At 35.5% G+C, this 17,929-nt stretch overlaps 1 protein-coding gene across 10 annotated transcripts in view; it reads left to right on the plus strand.

Annotated features, from left to right (window-relative positions):
• The window catches only part of PACRG (parkin coregulated), a 254,702-nt gene that overhangs the window by 1,765 nt on the left and 235,008 nt on the right, over positions 1-17,929 (plus strand). The gene's annotated exons all lie outside the window — the stretch shown is intronic.

Here is a 17,929-nt window from a genome sequence, read left to right on the forward strand (position 1 = left end):
TGTTTTGCTGAAGTGGTCTTCCTGAAACAGTCTCTCTGATCTTGTTATCTGCAAGAAGGTTCTTTAAAAACCGAAACAAGCACATCTTTAAAGAAATTTTAAATAGAGTTAACGTTGTGTACCTAAAAAACTTTATCCCAATTAGTAAAAATAAAAATATATTTCATCTTACTTGGAAAAACACAAAGTGAACATGACCAAAAAATCCCTTTGTTTTAAAGATTGTTTGGTTTGTTTGTTTTTACTCTAGACATGCATGGAGTAGAATATAATACTTCAGTAACCTTTAGTATTGGTTTTTAAAATATGTTTCCTGTTCTCTGAAAAAAACTTCAAGTAATGGATATTTGCACATTGTTGTTTACACCTAGGTATGTAAAAGACAATTTTGTCTAGAATAATCATCAGTTTCAGTGGAGTCTGAGAAATACATATTGAATTTTTTAAAAGGAGCTGTGACTTGTGAACATAACTAACTATGAGTTTAATCAGAATTCAGGTTTCCTTTTAAATATTTATAGAATATTAACTTTTATGGCTTCATTTCTAACTTCCTAAACATGAACAGAACATTAAATTATGTGCTACTGTCATTAAGCAACTGCATACAGGTAAATCTGCTGCCTTTGCATCTACTCACTGAATAACTTTCAAATAACAAAATTACTTTCTTTGGCATGGACATCTGGAAATCATCTAACCCAACTTCCCACTTGAAGTGGGCCTGTCACTGGCACTCAGATCAGGTCAGCGATGGGTTTTCCTAGCTAAACTGTGAAACCCTCCAACATCAGGGATTGCCTGACCTCTCTGGGCAACCTGTTTCATTTCTACCCTGCTCACCTACCCTCTTGCCTGCCTTCTCAGCCTTGTCAGAGCTTATTTTTACAGTATTTTGGTCTGCTTCACACGTTCTATTCATGACTGGGTTGGAAGCTCTGAAACTCCTAGAGGTCTTGGGACATTCACAGTGCCAGCACTATGTTTTGCAAAAGCTCCAACAGTGGTCAGGCAGTCACTAGAATAATTTCCAGTCAGTGTGCAGAAAAATCAGGATAGAGTAAGGAATATCTCACTGCCACTCTGTCTGTGCAGAAGTGGGAATTCCTTTTCTCTTTTCCAACTACTTTCTAAATGGAGCTTTAGATTTATTAAGTACTCACTTGTCAGAGCTTGACATCATTGATGAAGTTCTCATGGAAGGCTTAGGAGTTGACTGGAGAGTTGTAAGCACAGCAGGAATATCTAGTAAAGGCATGGTAATTCTTTTTGTTAACAGCATGATAAGTCATAGGGTTAAACGTGTTTGGCATCTTTAGGTCAAACAATGAGGTATTGATTAATAGCTTTTGGTGCATGCATGTAGTTAGTCTTAAACTCTTAGTGTAGAGTCTTAACAGATTACCATTATGCATCTATGACTATAAATATTGTAGTAAGAGTTCCAGAATTATTTTACGTTGCTTGGGCAAATAGTGTTTTACTAAGCTGTTTTTCATTAATGTTCCTGAATAAAGTCTGCTTTCATAGTCAGGAGTAAGTGCAGAAATTAAGTAGATACAACATTTAAGACTTTTCTCAGCTCTCGCTAAGTCCAAAAATCGCTTAGTGAAATACAGTGCTTAAATATTCATTAAAAAATGTTCCTGAATTGAATAACCTGTTTAAGTTACTCCAAAACTGTAAATTTATATAGCAGTTTAGATTAAAAGCAAGGTTCAATAAAGATCTTCTATACTAACAAGCTACATTTACATTTTAATTGTTTTGTCCTCCAGTGGAATCAAGAATGTTGTGTGCTCTTACTTCAGAGGTACTGCATGTAGAATTAGGAATACAATTAAAAATTAATACATAATCTATCAAGTGTAGAAGTGTCTGAACATGAATGTGGACAGCAGGAGGATATCTCTTCACATCTGATCCTCTCTAGATGATATTTTTCTATTTTCTGCGACTGTACATAAGAGAATAAAGTGTTAATGTCTCAATTTTCCATAAGGCACCAGTGGTAAAAGCACTTTTTCAAGGACAAGATTCATTTTTAGTACTTAAAGGAAACAGTAGAAAGGTAATTCCTATCTATCTCCCAACTTTTAAAAGACTACTATTACATTGATGTGTTCCATGACATAAGTCAGAAACTACCCCCAGGAACAGGCCACAGGGATAGAATGAGAACGTTTACTAGATGTCCTTAGAAAGGAAGGGGTGCTAAAAATTGTTTCTGGATTACTAAAACCGAAGTAGCTTCAACCTTAGAGAGACTTTGCTATGTGTAGGGCACAGCTTGCTTCTCTTAAAAAAACATGTAATTCCTCTTAAGCAGAAAAATGGTTATTTGTATTGCAGCTCTGGATTTTCATTCTTCTGTTCCACTTCCACATTTAGGAGTCTGCAGTCTGTATGTATTGGGATGAAATCTCAATATTTGTACTTTATACTCTTTTTTCAAGCCATCTTCAGTAATGTGTGTTGTGAAGGGCTTTCTTACCCTTTACCATTTGATAATAACTCGTAGCAAAAGTTTCATTTTAACCATAATGTGATTTATGTTCTGAAATTTGTAATTTGTCATTATATTTGTAATCATCCACACTATGTAACCAAGACTACTTTTGTTATTTACCTTGTAGCAATCAAAGTTTCTGATTTGATTTTGAGGCTACAGGAAAGAATACGAGAAAGAAGTTGTATCTTTTAATTATAACAGCTAATTTATTGGAAAAAGCAGTGTGTTTTGGGGCAAATAGATGTCAAGTTAAAGGAGTGCTTTGGTCAATGTATATTGAGAAGTAGCTCATCTATCTTGGAGGAGCTTCTCCAGTTTAACAATAGCCATTGTGTACAAGCTACAAGTGCACTTCAGTGAACACTGTGAGACAATTAAAACTGTCAGTGCTCTGGAAGGCAATCCTATCTTCTTCCTCTTGCAGGCTGTTTAGTACTGCTGCCCATTGTTGTGTCCTCATTTGTGCAATGTTGGCTGCTCAGAGAACTGATCTTGCTGAAAATACTCCAGCCTCTTAAAGCTCGGTGTTGAATCCCACACTGCTGTCTGTGGGATTGAGGCAAGCAAAGCTTCTGCTTTAACGAGGTTCACCTATTTTGCCCTTCTCTCTGTCCTGACTTCATGCTTCCATCTCTCCTTTTGCACTGACATTGTTTTTTCTTGCAAATAGAGAGTAAGTTGGATAAGCTGTAACAGCTCTTAATATATGCAATGAGAAGGGAAGCAAGAGAACGTCAGCACAAGCTATGTGTGTGGGAATGTACCCTCTTGGAAACATTCCAGTCTTAATTCATATGAAACCAGTTATGATACCGAGTTCTAGCAGGGTAATCCCACAAGCATTTACAGCAGCATAAACTTGCACCACAATTAAAAGTTGTTGTTTTCATCCCTGGACATTTATTCTTTGTGCAGCTCAATTTTTTTTTTTTTATTTAATAGCATTTTATTAGACTTGACATACACTTTGATAATAACGTAAGCTCACAAAAGTCACTGCTGCAGCCCTGCCTGTATCTGCTGCCTGTTGGTAGCTCCTCCTTTGTGCCAGTAATAGTCATCCCACCAGATTGATGAGGCACTTCAATTGCATTAGATTCAAACATGAAAAGCTTCAACACAACGAGGTTTTTATTTCCCCTCATAAAGTTAGATTCCTTTCCAATTCCATGCTTGTATTTACTGTAATGACCTCTTTGATAGTAAAACGTAAAAGCAGAATATACAGAAAAAATACTAATGCTTAAGTCCGTAATTTCCTCAAAAAGCTTCTATTTCATGTTATGTTTTCCAGCTATAACCTAGATGGCTTAATCATACTGCTCTTATTTTAAAATACTTCAAAGTCAGCACTTTATTTTTGTGAAAGTGGTGAAAGGTTGGTATTGTTCATAGTTGCAGTCTGAGGATGAAAAGATCAGTTTCTTAGCGTAAACACTAAGAAATCATGCTGCTTCATTTATGAAAGTCCATTATACATTTGAATCTTCAATAAATCTTCTAATTTCGTCATATGACTTAAAATAGTTAATAGGTAAATTTCAGTTAGACTGTTTTGTGGTTTGATGGACAATTCTCTTAAATCACTTCATTTGATTAATGATATTTTATACAGAAAAAGACATTGGGAAGGTTTTAAGTTTCACATTTAGAGAAGGTAAAAGTAAATTGATTTTAAGACATTATGGCAGTGCTTTTTCGAAACTGCTCTACTAATTACTTTCTTATGAACTAATGAATAAAATATTCTAACTGGAACTGATTGTAGATAGTTGTTAAATTCTGTCAATTCTTGCACAGGAATTAAACTATTTTAAATTTTGCAGACTTTATAGATTTCATACAAGTTAAAATCCTGCACTGCTCTGAGTATATGGATATCTTCATCTGTTTTTTCTCTGAATGAAGACAGCATTTATATTTATTTTTTTTTTTACTGCAAATGTGGGAATTTGGAACAAATTATTAAACTGTAGTGAGTAAGAATAGTCTCTGAACATAATTTTAAGCTGTCAACTTGCTGTGTAGGGAATTATCTAAAGTCAGCATTTCCTATATGCAGCTGAGTATGCCTCTGGAACCACCCATTTGAAAATTGAAAGAGATGAGTTAGAATGCATGTACCATAACACCCTTCTCAGTACTAAGTCTCCAGAACATTTTCCAAAGAAATGGACACATATGTACACATACTTCCTTTTAACTTGGTGCCTTCAATTTCATTCAAGAAAAATCCTGTGCTCTGTCTAAGTTCAGCCTTTGTCTTCTCCCTGTTAGTTGACTGGGGATGCTCTAGGATGCTACCTGAAGTGAGTTCAGTGAAGAGCCATCAAGGCAGGGTACTGGTGCTCATGTTGCAGGAGGAGAGGCTGAGGGGAAATGTATTTCAGCCTGGAAAAGTGAAAGCTACCAGGATACCTCATGGTATTAAGTCTTAAGAGACCTAGCAATCCAATAACTATAAGAAGGCTTTCAGGAAGAAAAAGTCAGTCTATTATCTCTAGTGGTAGGAGGATGTGGGAAGACAAGTTTTAAGCATAGTGCAGGAGGCAATCTTTCCCAATGAATTACAGCTGTACTGATTACCAAGCAGTACAAACAGCCTTGCCTGCCCAATAAGGATGGGTGTTATAAAAGAGTGGGTTAGGTGGTTGCAAATTGCAGTTGGAGCTTGGGATGGAGTCTGCTGTGAGGAGGAAGGGGCATGCAGTTCTGCAAGGGACAATTAAGGTAAGATGCTGTGTGAGGGACAGACAGGGTCAGGTGGCCAGGTAAGGGACAGCTTGGGACTTAACCGGTCATGTAGAAGGAAACTTGCAGAGGGGAGAGGAGTCAATGCTGTGTGGAGCTGCCTGTAATAAAAGGAGTCAGTGCTGTGTGAAGCTCCTTTCCTAGGGAAGGAGTCAGAGTTGCCTGAGAGAGGTTCATTGAGAGAAGGCATGACAAGTTTTTAATAAAAGACTGGTGATGATGCCAGTCAGGTATGTCTTGACCTAGTTACTACAAGAGAGCAAGACTTGTGTGGTGCAGTACGATGTTCATGATGGTGAAAAGGTTTTTTTGCAGTGAGAGTAGTCAAGCTGTGCATGAGCTTTCCCAAACTGTACATTTTTCTTGGAGATCTTCAGACTCAAATGGAAAAAAACTGAGCAAACCTGTTCTGAGATAACCATGCGTGGAGAAAGAGATTGCATTGGAGACTTCTTGAGGTAATTTTCAACCTGAGTTCTCCCATGATTCTAGGTCTTCTGTATTATGTTCGTTTGTGGTCACTGCATGGCTTTTCTGCTGTAAGGGTCAGAAAAATTAGTGATGGCTGACTTACTTCCTATTTGGACAAGGAAGAAGGCATTTGAAGGTTTTTGCCTTAATAGATCTGCTGCTTTTCTGAAGATGTGGACAGGGTAATAAACGCACCTGTCTTTTGACCCTCAGAGAAACCATGTAACACCATATTGTTCTAGTTACAGTAGCTTGCTATGAACCTCAGGTTGGCTTTCTGAATACAGTTGAGTAAGCCTGCATCAGTGCTTGGGTGGGAGCAACACGTGTTTATGAGTTCAGCTGCAGCTAATTCTTCTTGTGGTCTTCTGTAAGTGTGCAGGGAGTGCTTCTGCCGAGTATGCAATGAATACTTCAAGGAATTGGAGCTGCTGGCCATGTCTGTATCTGTCAGTTTCTGGATGCTGTCCCTTGTCTCACAGTCTCCTCTTGTCACTGCTAAAGTTAAATAACACTGTAAGCTTTAAGAGGGGGAAGGAGGCAGGAGATGTTGCTCAGTGGCCTATGCAGTAGGAAAAGGAGTTGGGAAGCAGACAAGGAGCTGAATGTGACCCCTAAAGCAGTGACCTGAGTGATCACTAACACAGTGTGTTTTTTCCTATGGCTGTGTTCCCAAACTTTCCAGGCAGAGTGTGCTGGAGTCTGTACCATGGAAATTAAATTTTCCCCTTTTTTTCAAAACTGATGCTTTGGGTAATATATATGCTTAGTCTGTGTTTAACTGAAATTGCTGATAAGACTTTTAAGGAGTCAGAGAGGTTTTTTTTAACAAAGTTTTCTTACCTATTTTGCGATTACAATTATTGTGAAGTCAAAAAAACTGTAGCAAACAATCCTGTTGGTACAATGATAACATTTCTGGACAGTGTCATAGAAAAACTGCTGTGAAAGACTGGCTGGTTCCTCCTAGCAGTAGTTGATTCTTTTGTGTACTTGACATTCATATAAGCAGTTTGGCATAGCTTTTCATTTTCATAGCATAGTTAAATAACTTTTGCTGGAAAATTTACTCTGCTCTGATGACTTCCTTTCTTAGATAAAATGTGTCAGATAAGATAAAATTATAAACTTCTGTATGGAGCCACAAGGTGCTGAAGGCTGAATTATGCAGTCTTGTGTTTAATAGTTGCACTCTGTTTCTGTAGATACATAACAAATTTAGTGTTTCTTATAGTTCCAGGTTTTGGACTTGGAGTGCAAGTTGAGGGCATGCCTGCAAATAAAGGAATTGCACCTGAGAGCAATTGAATTTGTCAGACTTTCAGTGAAATTTCTGTTGGGTCTCTTGCCTGACAAAAAAGGGATCCTGATGTGATAATAAAACCTGCCTTAATTATAATAGGATGATAAGCACATAATTTAGCTTTTTGTACACTTGTGATGGTCTCTTAAGTTTTTCTCTTTTTAAAAAATTACTCTTCACCCATCTTCAAGGGGTGATGTCAGGGTCTTGATAGCAAGAGTAAATTCTGATTTGTTTTCAGCTTCATAATAGAAGTATGTCATTAGTTTGACTTGGATACAGACTAGCATTGTTTGGTGGGGTTTGGTTGTTGGTGGATTCAATTTTTTTTGTGCAATGAAAGACTTTTATATGAGTATATATACTGTAGTGAGTACAAAAATGCTGCACCATATGACAAAGTTAAAACATTTAATGTCACAGAAATATCTGTGCAATGAGAGCTCTTACAGTAAGAATGGCCTGCTGCTAACTTCCTGTGCAACAACCAGTTGGAGGAGGAATACATCTTGAAAGTTATGTTTGAGACGTATTTTATTTGTCAGAAACATTTAAATGAGAATCTTTTGTGTGGTTAGTAGGCAGTACATAGTATTCTGTACAAAAACTGACCTAAATCCAGATCAGAGGGTACCCTGTTTTCTTGCCTGTCTTATGTGCTTAAGACATCCATTGGTTTTGCTGTGATCACATGAGCATTTTTAATAGTTTTTATCTTGCTCTGCATAGTATTATAACATGAAAGATCTACTCCTGCACAAATTGTTTGGATTTACTAGGTGTTCTTGAAAATATCTAAAGGTATGAGGTCTTCTAAGTTGAGCAGATTTTTCATTCTTTCAGTAATTGTAGCTATGGTTTTTTATTTCCATGTAAGATTTGCCTTAATGACAGCTGTATTATTAAGCCCATGATTTATGGAATGAACTATTGCTTCCTGGATTTTTTTTTTCACTTAAGGAAGTGAGGAAATCCCCGCGGAAGGAAAATTTCTGCAAGGGAGTGAGTGTGCAAGGGCTTGTGGGCAAGGAACATCCTGGCTAAAAGGGTCTGTGCGAGTCTAGGGTTGTGCAGGATCATGCGTTTGGGGCTGATATGTGCCCCTATGCATGCTTCCTCTCCTGGATCCTCCACTGAGTGTGGCCATCACAGTCCCCTTTTTAAAATAGTCTTTAAGAGGTGTTCTAAAAAATCTGAAAGCTTTGGGTTTAGTTTTCTGTCCTTTATAAGTCTTGCCTAAATTAGGGGACATAGCTAATGATCCAAGTTTTCTGTTTAAAGGCTAATAATTGTATACTTAGTGGAGAAGACTGGTGGTCTACATTTCAGTCTTCAGAAAAAATTTTAATCCCTGATTTATTTTACTGTCCTATTGATGATGTTTTAATGTCACATTGTTTTGAATTAGCTATCTTCTCAGCTAATACTGCTTAGGCAAAGGTACATGCATACTTTTACTGACTTTGTGGCCAGAATTTTATGAACCTTTTTTATTTTTTCACAGAAGTTTCACAGACAACTTGCATTTTTACTTCCCAAAGCAGGTCTATTGATCTCTCTCTTCCTGCACTATTATCTGCTGTTTGTGCTCACCTGTTCTGTCTTTATTTACTTCTCCTTCAACTAGTGCCTTTTTTTATATCAGTGGATTTCCCTTGCAGTGATGTTCATCAGCTGGGTGTTTGGGAGAAGGGCAGTTTGATATACCAAGAAGATTTCTAGAGAATGTAAAGCTTATACGCAGACCTTATTAAAATACCCTATTTAATTTTGTAGTAAAAAAGTCTCAAAGGAATGAGCTTATAATAATTTTAAATTGAAGTTTTGTAGGGCACAACTGGGATATAGTTTTTGTGGGAAGTATGTGTATTATCTATTTTTATTTTTTTATACAGGGTTTTACTATCTCATGCCCTTCTAATTTGTGTCCTTCATTTAATTCATCAGGTTTTATATTAATAGTTAAAGGTCAGAGAAACTATTACTATGATTTGATTTCCTGTGTAATACAGTCTGACAAATTCAGAAAGTGATTTCTGTATGTAATGTGTAACACCTGGTTGAACTATGAGTTATGTTGGTATTTTTAATAGAAAATAATGTAACCCTAAGGTAATGGTGGTCTCACTCTGTTTTATCTCTAAATTATGTCAATGCTTAACTTAACCGATGCAATGCTATTAGAAATTTCCATTTCATACCTATATGAATTTATCATGTACTAGTCAAATTTCACTGTGCAAGTATTTAGAGTGAGAACTACTTCTAGGGAGAGACTATCCTTAAAAATTCACAGAAGTAACATTTGAGCATGCTTTTGCCTTCTAAAAATCTATTTAAGTCATGGTTATTTTATGAACTTCTAGTATGCCTATGCACATGTTCAAGATGTATTACAATATTATGATTCAGGACAACAAGCAAATTTTAATCCTTTGTTTGATAGCTTCTGAAGGCTTTCAGTCATTTAGTTCTTCATCTAGTATGAAGAATTCTTAGCACACAAAAATTGTGTAACATTCCTCACTTTGATTCACTTGAACTTTACTTTTTAAAATTAAAAACAAATCAATGAGTTATGCATTTGAGATTGCAGGTGATTTCACAACCTCTTCTATCTGTTATCTGACAAAGGAATCTTATAAGAGAAATGTTAACTGAGTGCCAACTATTGACAATGCTGTGTCTGTCAATAGTACCTAATGTTCAGGCCTTTGGGTGTAAATTTTAGTGAAGAAATTACTGGGTTTGAGCACATTTGATTTTGTTTGGATTGTCTTTTTTTCCTTTTCCCTGACAGCAGATAGAATTGAAATATTTTTCAGTTTAAGTTAGAAGACAAATGACCCTTTACTAGCAATAGAACAATTCTGCCTCTATTGTACAGTGTTCCATTAGACAGCAATAATAAAGTATATATTGGATGGAAATAGAAAAATGTATCTACAGAGTTAACTGATTTGTTAATGGCAATTTGTAATAAACTCTTGATTTCTTTCCCCCATTTGGTATTCATTTCATTCTTCTTTATCAGGTCACTGTTTGGTAGGTTTTAGGTGACTATTCTCTTTATTTTATTCTATTTATTCTTTTGCTTCTGGCAAGTGGAACACTTTGAGCTCTTTTTCTGTTATAAAATTAAATATTCTTCAGTTTTATTAATTTTAAGTTCATCTCTTCTAGGATGGATTAACAACCCACACTTGCCTAGGGGTGTTTGGCACAATTCTTTAGCCAATGACAAGGGTAAACATTTCTGAGCAAAATGTTTGTTCTGATTGCCAAGAGAGTTCCTCTGAGAGATCCTCTAGCCGAGATATGCATATGACCTTTTTCTGCTTGAAGTCACAGTTTGGAGTTCATGCTTAGACTGAATGCAAATCAGCTGACTCTAACTGAATACTCTTCCTAGTGGGCTGGAGGTGGACCCCCTTGTGTCAGTAACTCTTTTGAAGCCTTCACTGTGTTCTTAATACAGAAATTAACAAAATCATCACCTCTTGAGATTGTATTCTAACTCATAAATAAAAATGCAAAAGAAGGCAATATTATTTAAAGAGACCTTCCTGAAAGCAGTTTCAGTCTTCAAAAAATAATTTCACTGTCTGCATTTTTAGTAGTCTGATATATCACTTTTGTAATTTTGATTTGAGAGTCTGAACTCTAAAGAGGAATGGAAATTCACATTGATCCCTATATTCAAGGCTGTGCAGGTATTCAGCATGCCTTCCAGCAACTGAAGTGTCTCATTCTCTTCACCAACATTGAAGGAGCCTGGGATAAGACCTAATTTAGGCTCTTTGAGTTTACCCTGACACTGGGGGCTGGTGTTCAAACCAATCTTGGGTTTGTATCATGGGTAACTCAATTGGCCAAAAGCTTTTCATTAGGCATCTAGAAAATGCTATAATGTAAATATTACTTATTACCTAGTAGGTATTTAAAAGTGTTGCAGTTGATGTAATGTGCTCATTAAATGAAGGGGTTCTGTAATCCTCTGTAGATAGTGTTTTCTTTAACCTATATTTTTAGGTTTATTTGTACTTTGCTTTTCCAGTCTATTGCCCTGTTTTCTTGATCCCTGTCTAATTGATGGCTTTAGATTGGCATTAACTTTTCTTCAGGGTCCCATAGACCCACTTTAAGATGGTAGTTCACAAGGTATCTGTGAAGGACCTATTACTGTGTGTTGTTTATTTGCAAGTTACAAACTATCTGATCAAAATTTTTTTGGATCATCTTTTTCCAAAGAAAGGAAATGGGATGTTTTTAAGGGATATCTTAATAAATGTTGTCATGCTTCTTATGTTTTCCTGAGGACTCTCTAGAGCCACGTAAAATTTATAGCCTAACCACAGTAGATTATGCTACTATATAAAAAAAAACAAACAAACCACCCCACAAAGTGAAAATATGCTGCTACACTAGGTACAAGTTATTCAAACTAACAAAGCCTGATATCCTGCAGGGTTTTGGGGTTTTTTTTTTGGGTTGACTAGTATGAAAATTAAACTTTTTATAAAATATTTGGGGTCTACTAACATGATAAAGAAGCCTCATGTTTGAATCGCCCTTTTCTGTTCTCCATTATTTTCAAAAAAAACCAAAAGGGCAGATGTTTATGCTTGAAACTGCCATTTTCTCAAATGCAGTTGAAGATCAACAACAAATGTACATTTTTAGGAGTGAAGACAGGCAAATGTAGACAGCATGTGTGTATAAACCTTGTTTCCATGTGAAGGTTTTTTAGAAAGGGTAAGTATATTCATTCACTTTGAAAAATAATGGTATTACAAAGGAACTAAATAAAATGGCAGTGTCACAAACGAATCAAGTATGAGTTTCTTTCAATCAAAAGCCATTTCTTGAAGATGACAACTTAGTTATTAAGTTACTTAATTTCATTGTTAAAATGAATAATCTCTCTCAGAGCCTGGATTTCAGTGTTGGAGCTAACAAGAACATTAGTGACTTTCGTGGTTTTCCAGTTAAATGACTGGTACCAACAAAGCTGATTGACAGAGGGCTCAGCAGCACAGTAGCAGCAGATCCTTTTTGACCTTCACTAGTAAGCAGAAGTTACTTTCCTTTTTGACCTTCACTAGTAGATCCTCGCAATTTTGTAAGGAGAGGCTTCAGATCTTGAAGAGTGACGTTATCACTCCGTGCAATTCCCTGAAAGGATGGTGTCGCCAGGTGGGGGTCAGCCTCTTCTCCCAGGCAGCCAGCGGCATGACGAGAGGACATAGGCAGATCCTTTTTGACCTTCACTAGTAAGCAGAAGTTACTTTCATGTAGTGACAGAGGAGAAATCACTCACTTCTTCACTGGTTCCCATGTTTAGCCTATAGGTGTGATTTCATATGACTAAAGGTTCATGTATCTGTCACGAAGTTTTGCAACTAACCAGGAAGTATATTGTTGTTTATGAGGTCCTATTGTTGAACCTCCTGATTTTAATTCTCTAGAAACATGACTTTAATGAAAAGGTATAAGATTTAAGAAACATTCAAATTTTACGTCTCAAATTTTGCTACGTGTTTTGTGATACACTGTTAAAACACAGGATGGTAATAATCATGGTACAACTTCTAGTTTGCAAAGATTCCAGCTGCAAAGTTACCAGTAAGTCTAAGCATTGTAATGGACATTGGAGATTTTTTTGATATAAAAAATTTGTGTGGCATTAATGAAAAATGACCTTGCGGCAGTAAGTTCTTATAAGTAAAATAGAATTAAGTACTAGATAAAAGGCAGATAGAGGGAACCAGTACTTTTTGTAAGGCAAATATGTGTTCCCATGTGAGGAAGAGACCAAAATAATTTTATCAATGCTCATTAATATAAAATATGTTTTTTAATTTATGTTCATTATGATTAAACATATGAGATTGTATTTTGGGAAGGCTAATAAAAGGAATTGTTCCAAGGATAGGCATTTTATCAGCTAATTATGTTTTAGAAATGGTATGACTTATAGAGGTAAGATGCTATCATGGGATACTAAATTCTTAACATTGATAAAAATCCATTTTGCATTTTTATAAAAAATCTACTTCTGTAAGTTCACTTAATGGACTGGTACTTAAGTATTGGATAATTAATTTTTTCTCAGTATTTTTTTACTGTTATAAATAGATTCACAGCTCACATTAAAATGTTGGTTTTTAATGCCTAGATATGCTTTCTGTATCTACCAAAAATTGTGAGGAGATTTGATAGCTGAGAACTTTCTCTATAAAAAGTATGGAGGGTAAAATTAATATCAGTACTTTTTTTTTGCTGTAAGCCCTATATGTATACTGGATTTTTATCAAAACAGTATGATTTACTGTACACATACTACAACCAGAATTCAGCTATCAAAATTAAACTTTTTAATCTTAAAAAAATCATACTTTTGCTTAAGACTTGAGTAGAAGTTTGGATATTTTCAGAGTTTATATGCATAAACCTTAACGGAATGTAGAAAAGACAAATTTCCCATTTTCACAGGTGAGGGTTTTAAAATATGTTTAAATAATCCTGCTAAGTAGAACTTCTATTTAGTTGTCCTACAATATATATGCTTATCACTTCAGATTTCTGAAGTATAATATAAAAATCTTGAAGGAATTTTTTGGGTCTGTCACATCATTGCTAGCTGCAGGAAAGAAATAAAATAAGGAGTCTGATAGCTTCTGTTGCCACTGGAGAAGTCTTTTGTCTCAAGACTTCTCAAAGTATTGTTATACAAAACAAGAGGTATAACTAATCCTTGTAGCATCCCATAAAAGCTCTTGAGGCTGGAAAGAAACCACACATCAGAACTGTCTTGAAATCTGACTGATAGGAGTTGACCTATCCAGTTCAGGGTGACTGACTCATTTCTGCCAGTCTCCCAGGCAAGTCAGCAGCACATGGTGATCTTCAGTGTCAAACACTGCTGATAGGTTTAATGAAGTAAGCATGGATATCTTCCTCTGAGCTGTGCCAGAGAGGAAATTGTTTGCAAGCAAGACTAATGTACTCTGAAAGCTGCTACCAAGTTTGAAAGCCTGACTGCTCTGATTTAGGTTCTTGGCAGAGAAGTCAAATTCTGTGGGAGACTGAAGTTGTTTAGTTGGGGCTTTTTAAGTATTTATTTGATAATTTTTCCCAAAAATAAAAAACTGCGCAGAACATTTGGTCTAAGATGAGTTTTGTAGGCTAGGTTTTTATGTTTCATTTTTCATGTAGTTTAAAAACTGATTTATTTTCAGGTCACACTGGGATGCTCAGGACTTTGTCCAGCTGGGTTTTGGTTGTCTTTAAGAACGGAGATTCTACATGATCTTTGATACTACCTTCATTGTGAAAAAAGGTTTTTCTGCAGTCAAATCAGAATTTTCTTTATTGTAATTTGTAACCATTGCCTCCTTTTCTTTGTTATTGTTGTGCAACTCTAAGAGCTTGACTCATATCTACTGTGCTCTCATGCTTGTAATGGAAGGTAGCAATGAGATTCATGTTCAGATTGCTCTTTTAGTCTCTCTGTCCTTGTGTCACATATTCCAGTCTTCTCTTCATACCGGTGGCCTTCACCAGCCTTGTTTCAATTTATTAATATCTTTCTTGTACTGGGTAGTCTGAATTGTGGTCTTATTCTCGAATAGTCTCACAAACCTCAAATAAAGGAGAATGTTCAATTCCCCCAACACTCTTATGCACCTCAGTATGTAGTTATGTCATCTTTGCCACAAGAGTACCCAAGTGTTCCGTGTGTTCACAGAGATTCCCCAAGATCTTTCTTACAAAGCTGTGTTATAGCCAGTCAGTATCTTGTGTAAACTATTCCAGTGTAGAACCTTAATTTTACTATTGCTGAACTTTGTGAAATTCCTGTCAGCTCATTTTTCCCGCTTGTCAAGAGGTTTCTGAATGCCTTCCTTGAAATTTGATGTGGACTGCTGAGTGGCATTAGATCACGTTTATGCCTATCTCCATCCCATTAAGATCATGGGTCAATGCGTTAACTTATTTCTGCCTCAATTCCCTGATCCTTGAGAGTGACAATCAAGTGACAGTTGTTTTGCCCTCCATAATTTTAAAATTTCTCTACCATTTCTTGGAGGGATTAATGGCTTATTTTATATCTTATGTGATGAATGTGAAGATTATAAAACTGATTTTTTTAATCACTATTATAGTTCTCTAAGCAGTATCTTATATCTGTCATTCTCTGATAGCCCGAGGACCTTTTTATGTTTACTATATAGAATTTGAGTTAACGGAAGTATCATTATATACATTTTTATACAAGGAGCAGCAATGTAGTTCATGATAACAGGGCCATGTGACCTTGCTTCAGTCACATGACCTTACCTTATTCATTTCTAGATTATGTAGATTTCTGGTTATGTAATGCAGGTAAGGCTTTACCATCTTAATGGCACTACTAAATATTACAAGGCAGAATTTAAGTGCTTTCTGAGGCTTGTAGCACTTGAATACTAGATATTTTTCATTTCCAACTCTAAGACTAAGTTGGAAGAAGTTTGTTAATGACTAGTTTTTCTGTGTGTAGAAATATATACAGCTGGCTTGTACATAGCTATATTGTGATGATATTTGATGGCGATTGGAACAAATGTGGGCTGAATACACAGTTGTATTGGTAGATCAAAGCAAAGTTAGATGTAGAAATTAACCAACATAATTGGGAGATGCAGTTTTTAAATACTAAGTTAACCAGACCTACTTTATTAAACTCTATAAAGAAAATAGCAGTAGAATTTTAATTCTTCTTAATGAAAGCAAGTTCATAGTTCTATAGGTGACCTTTGAAGCTTCATGTAGTATTGTGTATCTTGACTTTTGGTTGTTTTCTTTTGGAAGTCGACCTTTTGGGCTTTTCATATTTTTGAACATGATTTCTTCACTATTTCATAAAATTTCAGGAACATAGGTAGAGAAAACACACTGAAAAGGTTGGTAACCAATGTTTCTCCTGTAACTATCCTTAGTGAAGATTTGTTTACTCTTCCTTTACTTACTTCTCTCATAAGTCTGACTTTGTTATGGTCTTGTTCTACTCATCCCTTTTGATGACATATAAGGGATAATCAAAAATATCCAGCCTTCTGCATAGCACTTAACTACAGTGTGATATTGGCACTCTTTCATTGCTACTTCAATGGTTGCAGTGGTGTGGTGGTGGTGCACAATTGTAAAAATGAACCTCTCTACATCTACAGCATAGTTGGCAGACAGTCTGCAGTGTGAGTAGAAATTTGGCTTGCTGTTGACCGAAAGGATTGCAGTTACAAGTGATCTGAGGTATAATTGAGAAACAAATTATGATGAATGTGAATTAAATAAAGCATCCTTAGGGCTACATGGCAGAAGTTGTGTTTCTAATTCTTTGAGTTATTACCTCATAATGACTGGAATCCTGAAGATGGTTTGTTCTGTTACAAAATGCTCACAGAGGGGGTTAGTTCTATAAAATTGAATGACATTTTTCTCAATGTGTGACTCATACTGAGAACTTTATCTCTGGTAATCAGATAACATTGCACAATGTAAATGTGTATGTGGTTGAATTGGGCAGAATTTAGAGCAAAGTGTTTTAATATTTTAATTTGAACCAATAGTTTTTAAAAAATCATCAAGCAACTTCCCTGCATGCTTTTAGTGTATCACATCTTAAAGACTTCTGGAGTTGTGTGGTTGTAATAAATTATTCAGTCAAGGGAAAGGCCAGTGGTGGATAATTTTCAGTTTTATAGTTTCTTTAAAATGCTAGTTTTTATTAAAAAATGTATTATGTTCAAATTTCTAATGGAATTTGGAACTTATCTCTCAGGCAGTAAAGCATTAATGATAAAAAACTATAGTTTTTAATGATAAAGTTTCTGTGATGAAATACCATTGCATTTAACCAGATGCATAGCTAGGGATCCATCAGACTATTCAATGGGTTAATTTATCAGAATTATCTCTTAAAAACCTTAAAATACTGAAGGAAGGTCAAAGATTTTCAAGTATTGGCTATTGACTGAAGTTAAGTATTTTACTTGTTGTTTAAATTCATAGTATGTACTTTACCAACACAATTATCTAGACTACTGGAAAGAATCCCATTTGATGTAAAAAGGAAAATTAGTTTCGCTAGCTTGTTCAGTTTTTAGCTTATCTGTTAATAATTCCATACCATTGGTTTTCATGATGCCTTGTGTGGTAGCTTGAAACTAAATAGAGCCACCAACCTAACTCGGCAAACAGTAATCATATATAAGCGACTTTCTCTCACTGTTGTGGTTAAGGTAAAATGTAAATAAGGGTGAAAAAGCTTAATATTCCATGACCAAGTTTTAGGATGTCAGTTTCTCTGTTTTCTCCAAATGTTGTCAAGGAATGAGGTCTTTTCTGCAAATCATAAAAGTGTTGTTTTTTTGGTGTTTTTGAAATTGACATGTCAAATAAAAAGTCTCCTTTTCATCAGAATGTATAATTTTACTCAGAGTAGACTATGAATAAGTAATGTATTTACTATAATGCTCTTATAGTAACATTTGCTTGATTACTTTAATTTTCCATAATTAAAGTGGTGGGTGTAGAGTACAATCAAATTTTACTTTTGTTAGGCTTTTCCTCACAATTATTTTATGTGGGGAAAAGTAAAAGTACATACGACCTGATATTTTCCTGTACTTTGTTAATTCATTAATGAAATAATGAAGTTCATTATTAAACTAAATTCATTAGTTGTTTTATGAAAAGCTGTTTATATCTCTCAGATTGCCTTTATCATTCATTTCTAAGATCACTTTATTTGTATTGAGCTACAGATATCATAGAAACATACAAGTTAGACTCCATCTTGGAGATTTTTTCCAACCTTTGACAATCATCACCGTATCACCTCAACT

Source organism: Catharus ustulatus, chromosome 3 (genome assembly GCF_009819885.2).
Source record: "Catharus ustulatus isolate bCatUst1 chromosome 3, bCatUst1.pri.v2, whole genome shotgun sequence".
NCBI classification, from domain to species: Eukaryota; Metazoa; Chordata; class Aves; order Passeriformes; family Turdidae; genus Catharus; species Catharus ustulatus.